The sequence below is a fragment of the Panthera pardus genome, unplaced genomic scaffold (genome assembly GCF_024362965.1).
Source record: "Panthera pardus isolate Hobbes unplaced genomic scaffold, ASM2436296v1 HiC_scaffold_3, whole genome shotgun sequence".
Lineage (NCBI taxonomy): Eukaryota > Metazoa > Chordata > Mammalia > Carnivora > Felidae > Panthera > Panthera pardus.
In genome coordinates, this window is record NW_026526876.1 from 44,146,671 (window position 1) to 44,155,670 (window position 9,000).

Genomic DNA, 9,000 nt, shown 5'->3' on the forward strand with positions numbered 1-9,000 from the left:
ACGTGCTGGGAGGAAAGGCAGATTAGGGGGCTCTGGAGATCCATCCCAAACGCCCGGAACCCATTGCTGGAGCAGAGCACGGGGCTCCAGAGACACACTGAGCCGGAGATGGTGGGGGCGGGGTGGGGGCTTTGTTTTATTTTTGGATTTTGCCGAATCCAGAGAATTTGGGAAATTGTGGGAACCGTCGTGTTAAACGCAGCCTCTGCCAGGTTGGCGCAGGCCTGTTTCTAAGTAATTCAATCTGAGGCAGGGAGGAGCTGTAAGTGTGCACGCACGCACACACTCGCGCGCTCACGCACCCCCCGCCTGCAGGGGCCAGCGGCGGCAGGAGGCCCGATCTTCCCGTGTTGATTCCTGAGAGAGTGGCCAAGGCACATGGGCTCGTGGCCAGGATTCATTCATCCATTCACTCCGGCATTTACTGAGCGCCTACAATGCGTCAGGCACGTGGTAAGCTCCGGGATGCGCCCGGGAGCCCAGAGAGGGGGCCCCTCCCTTCACCAGTCCTCACATTCCAGGGCTCTGGGGCGATAGGACTGCAGCTTCTTCCCCCCACCCTCTCTGCCCCGGCCTAAGCAAGTGGAGAAGGGGGTGGGGTGAGGCAGAGACTGTTAGGGAAGAAGAGTAAGGGGCAAGGAGACAGGGACAGACACTGCCAGCGGCTTACCCAACCGCCACGCTTACTTTCCACTTTTGTTCTTGTTCAGGAAGTTGTCAGGGTTCCCTTGATCTTGGGGAGGGGAAGACCTTCCCCAGTCCCAGGGGATACATCATTACAGGTGGAAACCAGCCAAGGTCAGCTCATTCCCCTGGGCCACAGAAGGGCCTGAGGGTACAGATATGTGACCCAATTCTGGTTTAGTAGCTGCAAGAACTCTCCTGGGGAGGACTTGCTTTCCCAAAGAAAAAAAAAAAACAGAGCCCCCTCCCCCTTCTTACCAGCACGTGAATAAATGTGCCTGGAGGCGGTGTAGACACTTTGAAAACCATAAGGCAACGCGTCCAGAAGCTAAGATGGCAGGACTGAAAGAAGAGGCCAGCAGTTGCCAGCATGAGCCACCCCCCCCACCCCCCCCCTCCCCCCCCCTCCCCCTGAGCTGGGCCACTGACCTCTGGACACTCACTGGGCCAGACTGAAAAATACCAAAAAACCCTATTTGGTGAAGTTGGGGTTTTCTGTTGTTTTTTGGTTTTGTTGGTTTTATTTATTTACTTGTTTATTTATTTAGTTAGCTTATTTTGAGAGAAAGAGAGAAAGCAGTGTGGGAGGGGCAGAGAGAGAGGGAAAGAGAGAATCCCAAGCAGTCTCCACACCGCCAGCGTGGAGGCCGATGCCGGCCCCAGCCCACCAACCGTGGGGTCATGACCTGAGCCCAAGTCAGACGCCTAACTGACTGAATCATCCAGGCGCCCCGTGAAGTTGCGTTTTTTTTTTTAATTGGGTTTCCTGTTGCTAGCAGCTCAGGCCGTTCCAAAATGGTCTGAGAGGCCATGTTACTAATATCATCGTGAGAAAGCCAGGCTGTGGAGGGGAGGTGGATCCCAGTCTCAGGAACGGCCACTGGAAAGAGCCAGGAAGAAGAGCTCTTTTTTAAATAAGATCTCTGGGGCATCTGGGTGGCTCAGTTGGTTGAGCATCAGACTTCAGCTCAGGTCATGATCTCACGGTCTGTGAGTTCGAGCCCCATGTCGGGCTCTGTGCTCAGCTCAGAGCCTGGAGCCTGCTTCGGATTCTGTGTTTCTCCCTCTCTCTGCCCCTCCCCCACTCGTGCTCTGTCTCTCTTGCTCTCAAAAATAAACATTAAAAAAATTTTTCAAGTAAGATCTCCCGGGCAACCTGTGTGCATGGTGGATGACTACCTCTCCTCCCCAGGGGCTCGAACACCAAAACTCCCTTCTGAAGAGGGCTTTCTGGATCATCCCAACCCCAATTTCTTGATCTTCAACGTAAGTTGGTATTCTCGTGGCACTAAAGGAACCAGTAAAGACTTTCAAATCCGGTGTCTGTGTGTGTGTGTGTGTGTGTGTGAGAGAGAGAGAGAGAGAGAGCGAGAGAGAGAGAGGAAGAGAGAGACAGAGAAACAAAGTTCCTATGTTAAAGTTGCTGTCCCTTTATGTCTGGTAAGAGGGACATTCCTCTGCCTAAGCTTGAATCTGGCTACTCCCTAACTGTGTGCCATTAAGCTACATAACCAGCGTATGCCTCACTTTTCTCATCTGTAAAGTGGGATTATTAAGATAGCCTCTACTTCATAGGGCCATTTTGAGTATTTAAATCAATTCATTTAAAACTCTTAGAACAAGCACCAAGCACATGGTAAATTCCTCAAGAAATATTAGCTAATATTTTAATACTGTGACTGATTCTGAAATGCATGTGATTCCACATTTTTAACATCTCTGTTACATCTGCATGAAATCACGATGTGTCTTTCAGAGGATGGTGTGTCATAAGTGATTGGAAGCATTTTTTCTTTCTCGATGATACACTGACTAATCTTTCTTTTACAATCTGCAACACCTCAGATGCAATTAAATGTGAAATTATCATTGTTTTTGGAGCAGATCTCCTTGTTGTAAAAAGGACGGCTTGCACAGTCCCACTGGCATAAAGATATGTAAAGCAAGCAGGCACTTCATTGTCACAGAGGTGGGAGTTTTGGAGGCTTGTCCCAGGCCACCCGCCCAATATCCTTTGTGCAACTCAAGTATTCTGGTGAAGGGATGGGCAGATCTACGCAGGGGACAAGCAGATCCAGATGGAGATTGGTGGGGCTTTTTGGGCTCAAAGTTATGCAAACCTCTGAAGCACTGAGATGGTACGATGAGGTCATCTAAACAGAAAAGACATGGAGGGCCGACCAAGAAGGAGTTCTCCAATGGGACAGCAGGGTCGTGACCACAGCGAGAGTGAGAGCTGACCCTGACGAGGGAAGACAAGTTTCTCCAGCCCCTCATTTGGCCCAGGTGGATTTAGGGAGGCCCGGGCCTTCGCCACCTCCGGGAGGTGCACCTGCACCCCAGAGATCCCCAGTGGGGCTGGGGCTGCTGCAAGTAAGCATTTTGGGAATCCCAGCTTATTGTGGGAAGGTAGACACAGGAAAGAGAGAAGGCCATCCCTCCAATGGAGACGCAGGGGCTACAGTCAGTTTCGATTCAAATAACAATAGAAGCAGGGCCTTCCTTTTGGCTCAAGCAGTGACGCAAATCCTAGGAGCAAAATTATTAGTAATTATATATGACATGATTACTAGCAGCAGCCAACAGGCATCAAGTGCCTACTACATGGGAAGCGCTGGACTGTGCACCATGGATACATGCTTACACAGCTGGGAGGTGGCAGCAATGACTCATTTGACAGGCAAGGGAATGAGACTAGAGAGGTCAGTTAACTTTTCTACAGTCACAGAGCTGGCACGCAGCAGAGTTCAGGTTCAAAGTCAACTTGTCTGACTCCAGAGCCTGGGTTAACCACCATTCATGGTAGGAAGTGGAGTTGTTTCTTCTTTTTTTTTTTTTTTTTTTTCTAATTTTTTTTTTCAACGTTTTTTATTTATTTTTGGGACAGAGAGAGACAGAGCATGAACGGGGGAGGGGCAGAGAGAGAGGGAGACACAGAATCGGAAACAGGCTCCAGGCTCCGAGCCATCAGCCCAGAGCCTGACGCGGGGCTCGAACTCACAGACCGCGAGATCGTGACCTGGCTGAAGTCGGACGCTTAACCGACTGCGCCACCCAGGCGCCCCTGGAGTTGTTTCTTCTAATGGCAGTGTTTCAGTTGGTTCCTAACTGCAAGGTCTGGATGGGCGTGCCTTCTCTCTCTGCCAGCAGGAACCCCATCACTGCTCTTTAGCTCAGTACACCTGATCAAGGGCTCACCTGGACCGTGGGATCTGCCTCCGTGGCCCCTCCCAGATGGTCCCCCCTCACAGCTTTTTCGTCAGCTCAGACTGCTTCACTGTTCTTGGACACCATAGTATTTCCTCCTAGTTGGGGAGGATGGGAAGTCCAAGACCAAGGTATCCACAGGGTTATTTCTGGTGAGGACTCTCTTCCTGGTTTGCAGAGGCTGCCTTTTTATTGTTTTCTCACATGATAATGAGGGAGGGAGAGAGAGGAGAGAGAGAGAGAAAGCTTTCTCTACTTACAAGGTCAGATTACGTACACTATCTTATTAACCTTCACAATAGTCCAGTACAATGGACGTGATTATCCCCTAGTATAGATGAGGAAACTGAGCCTCAGAGATAAGGTACCTGACTCAAGCTCACAGAGTTAGATGGTGGGCGGAGCCAGAGTTTAAACCCAAGCTTGGACCCAAGTCCATGCTTCTTAGGGTTCACTATGCTCTGTTGGCACCCTGGTGGGGCCCAGGTGGCAGTGCCTCCATGATGATGAACCAAGGTTTAGAGCCAAATCAAGGTCCTGGACTCAGGAGCAGCCCTGAGGACCAAGAGGCTGTCAGGAGGGACAGAATGCAGAAAGGAAAGAGAGAAAGGGGACAAATCTTGATGACTTTCCACCATTGTCACTGTCCCACTTGGAGAGTTCCAGTTGTGTCCTTTTTATCTAGGGCGCCAGGGCCATTTTTTTCCCCCTTTACCTTGAAGCTCTTCATCTACAGGTAGACTAGCCTTGCAGACAAGTACCGACCCTGCCAGCCCACCCTCCCCTTGGGCTGTGGAGGAAATGAACTTGTTGCTCCAGAGTCCTCACCCGGTGGAATCACCGTGCAGCCCGGAGGCACTGGGCTGAGGGTCAGGCTGATAACGCTGTTGTCTGCAGCCCCGAGCGAGGCAAAAAAAGAAGCCAGCCTACAGGAGAAAGGTGAAGGCGCTGGCCCTGGCCCAAGAATGACGGAGGCCCCTGGCTCCTGCTGCCCCGTCTCTGTTTCCCTGGCTGAGGAACAATAAGGAGGCGCTGTCAGGAAGTGACATTAAAACGCCATTCCCCTTATACCTCCTTCAGCCCCTGGCAAGAGGAGGTTCCCGGAGGGAATATTTTTAGTTTGACAAATGAAAGCCTGGGACCGAGGACAGGAGGGATTAAGGGAGCTCTTCTCTGACACTCCTGGAGACGGGGAGATGATGAGTCAGATACAGAGGGCTTAGGCACGACTTCTCAAGACATTCCTCAAGCATGAGCACAAGCCGGCAGCTTGAATTCCTCCTGCCGGCAGCCAGCCTGCACTCGGGGAGGAGGGGCCGCCGGGGAGCAGAGCCTCTCCTCCCGCTTCCCTTCCCCGGGCACATTGTTGGACAGCAGCTTCGGAGATCAAAGCCTCCGCCTGTGCTGCTTTCCGGAATCGGGAGTCAGGAGACCTGGATTCGAATCCAGGCTTCCCCACTGGCTGGCTAGGATGGGGGGGTGGGGGGGGGGAATGTCCTCATTTCCTCCTTCTATGCCTCAGTTTCCTCGTCTGCAAATCGGAAGTGTTGTAATGCCTCAGAATGATTATTATAAGGCAGGACCTTTGAAAACAAGCACTGACAATGTATGGTGCTGGAGAAACCTGGTTTTCCTGTATTACTCCTAGCACCCCATATGCAGATGCAATCGAAACCTCCCATCGTCAAACAGACCAACCACTCATCAAGTGCTGTGCTTCCTAAGCCAACCTTGTGCTAACTCTCCCTTGTTTAACCTTCTTAACACTCCCAGGGGCAGAGCTCATCACCTGCATTTTATAGATAAGGAAACTGAGGCTCAGAAAGGTGGTGTGGCTTCCTAAGGTCACAGAGCTAACCAGTGGTAGATTGGCATTAGAATCTGACACTCCTGGACTCTGCAGCCCAAGTCCCAAATCCCTGCTCCAGTGACACCCTGGCTGGGCCTGTATCTGGCGGAAGAACATCTCTTATCAGAAGCCACAAGTGACGGTAAGATCAAGGCAGTGCTCCAGGCCAGGCGCCAATCAGGGAGCCAGAGGGGAGGAACAGGCTGCCAGCAGGAGGAGAAGGGCCAGAGGAGACAGAGACTGGAGTCCAGAGCTGGGGCTCAGACGCCAAGCACAGGTTGGAGGAGCAGAGCAGCCACCAGGCTAGAGCCCGGGCCCCTGGCATCTGTCCACAGTGGTCTCCAAAGCACTCGTGGTCATGCGCTGGGAGGTCAGGCACACTGAAAAGTCAGAATCTGCTCAGTTAGTTGGAAAAGGGAATGAGGCCGCCGATGGTCGGTAGAGAGGCGTGTTTCTCACTTTCCAAACAGCTGGCTTGGGTGGGTGCTCCCGGGACTCAGCGCCCAGTCACTAAGTGAATTCCACCCGAGGTATGTAGAGCCATGATGAGCAACCCACCGGCAGGCCCACGTTGCCCATGCACTTGAATTTCATTGGCCCACGATGGAATTTCAGGATGAATAGTAAAAGGCCATCATCGATGAGTGCTGCTTCTCAAAAATGCCAAGAGTGATCGATCATTCCATTGCTAAAATCAGCGTTTTTTCACTTATTAGCATCTTCTTTTTAAGTAGGTGATCTAAGTCCTGAGAATTCACTGTTTATCCTCTCATGGACTATAATAGGGCTATTTTTTAATGTTTTTTTTATTTTAGAGAGAGAGAGAGAGAGACAGAGCGTGAGCGGGGGAGGGGCAGAGAGAGAAGGAGACACAGAATCTGAAGCAGGCTCCAGGCTCCGAACTGTCAGCCCAGAGCCCCACGCAGAGAGGCCCAACCAACTGAGCCACCCACGCTCCCCTGAGAGCTATTTTCTTTAAAACAGAAAACACAAGGTGGCCCATAAGTTTGGTTATTTGTTTTTCTTTAATGTGCCCTCAGGAATCAAGGAAAGAGAGAATGAGGAAGGAACAACAGAGAGAGAGAGGCCACCGCTCACACCGCAAACTCACGGGAAGGATTCCGCACTGCCAGTGACACCAAGCCAAGGTTCAAGAGACTTCTAGCGGCACCTCTCTTGGCGCCCTGGCTGATACGCCAGGCAATCAACCATGTCTCCATTTTTGCATTAGCCACTGAAAATGCTCAGAACTGATTTTGCATCTTTCCTACGAGCCACAGGACCTTTGGCCAAGTCACTTAAACTCCATGAGCCTAAATCTCCGGGTGGGGTTAATTACCACCTGTCTCTTAGGGTAGCTGTGGAAATAAAATGAAAGATTATGATATCATTTATTAAGCATATATATTAATTATTGAGTACCTATTATGTGCCCGGCACATGCCTTATTTATTTATTTATTTATTTATTTATTTATTTATTTAATATGTTTATAAATATTTTATATATACTTCATATATACTTATGTATTTATATCATTCCATATATATTTTTTATATTTATGTATTTTTATATATAACATATATATGTTTGTGTTTGAGAGTTGTTTGTGGGAAGGAGTTGTAATTCACCTCAATATCATGGAGCAGAGCAGGTAAAAAAATAATAATAATAACGAAATGAAGACTTAATTTACTCTTCCTGGACTCCACAACAACGCTGGTGTGTGTTTCAGGCAAACTTCTTTGGCTGCAAGATCATAAAATCTCTTAAACACTAGGATTGCAAGGGGTGGGTGTAGGAGAAGTGGGTGCTGGAAGGACGTCAGTGGGGACAGAGGGGTCTTATTGAGGTGTGAGGATGGGCTTCACAGGACTGGGGAGGAGAAACCATCCAGCAGTACATCCATCAGGACAAAGCCAGAGTACTTGCCAGAACTGTGGCTTTGTCCTCCTTAGAGAGCCCTGTCCAGCTCTCACAGGGGTGGGTAGTCCCATAGGCACAAGCTGTTCTCCAGCTCCCAGCTGGCCTGCCCTCTCCTTCCATTCTGTGTGCCTCTTCTCCTTCCAGTGGCCTCTGTGCACTTTGCCACCTTCTCTGTATGTCACAGGCTGACAGCTCCAACCTCCTGTCCCACCTGCCTCATTGTCTCACTATTTCCAAGGTCAAATTCCCCAAGGAGGAAATCTGACTGAGCCAACTCCTCCACTTTCTCCAAGATGGACTCTGATTCCATCGATTTCCACCTCTGGTAGATCCCGTGGGGCTGAAGGCTTGGGATAGGGGACAGGGCACAAAATACATCAGCCACTTACTTGGCTTCCCCTTGAGCAGAGACATGGTTGTCATGTCATGTCCGGACACTCGGACACTTTCCAGTTAACTTCTTCCTGTGGCCTCAGACTATAATTACTCTTTTCCCACAGTTTCTAGAGTTAGGAAGGCTGGGATCTGAATCCCAGCCCTACCACAAACCAGCCACTCTGTTTTGAATAAGGATCCTCTCAGACCCTTGGATTCTTGTTCTATAAAAGGTGATCCTAATAGTACCCACTTCATTGGGTTGTGATGCCACACAAATAGGATAATTAGGACGGAGCCTGAAACATAGTAAACCCTTAGCACCTGCAAGTTGTTCTTGCTACTGCTGCTATTACTATTCAGAGTTGGATTGAATTGGCTCATATCTCATTTCTTTCCCTCGAGAAAGCTTCTTTCCTCTCCTAGCCTCAATTTCTCCATCTATATCACAGGGCATCTAAGCCCTGCCTCACAGAGCTGGTACAAGGAGTCAACATGTCAGAAATGTCAACATCTCAAACAGTACTTGGTAGACACTAGATATTGTTCCCTTTCTCTCCCTCGTTCTTTAGGTGGGTGATCCTTGAATGTTTTCCCAAGAAGCCAGGGTCCTCCCTATATCATACCTCTAGAAGCATCCCATAAAGGCTTACCCCTTAAGGTCTAGATCCAACCAGTCGCTAAAAACTCATCCTCAAGACTCCATAACACAATAGAGCAGACCAGAATCATGGAGGCCAACTGGTTTCATAATTTACGGATAGAGACTCTGAGGCCCAAAGACAAGAGGTGATAGGCCCATGTGAAAGAGTGACCAACCCAGAAGGAAGACTCTGCCTTTCCTGTCCAGTGTTTATGCCACATTTCATTTGCCCTCAGTAGATATTTCTATGTGGGGTTCCCTTTTTTGCTAGTCATCAAGCATGTCTGTGCACCCAGAACCATCTCTGTGAAGGATT

At 49.7% G+C, this 9,000-nt stretch overlaps 1 long non-coding RNA gene across 2 annotated transcripts; it reads left to right on the forward strand.

The window, feature by feature from the left end:
• Positions 1–303: 303 nt before the first annotated feature.
• Positions 304–7,128, forward strand: LOC109247235 (uncharacterized). Of its 2 annotated transcripts, none has more exons than XR_002071648.1 (3): positions 304–453; positions 1,823–1,950; positions 6,781–7,128. It is a non-coding gene; the product is annotated as an uncharacterized LOC109247235 (long non-coding RNA). The 2 variants fall into 2 exon arrangements; XR_002071649.1 differs by having other exon boundaries at positions 1,877–1,950.
• The last annotated feature ends 1,872 nt before the right edge of the window (positions 7,129–9,000 follow it).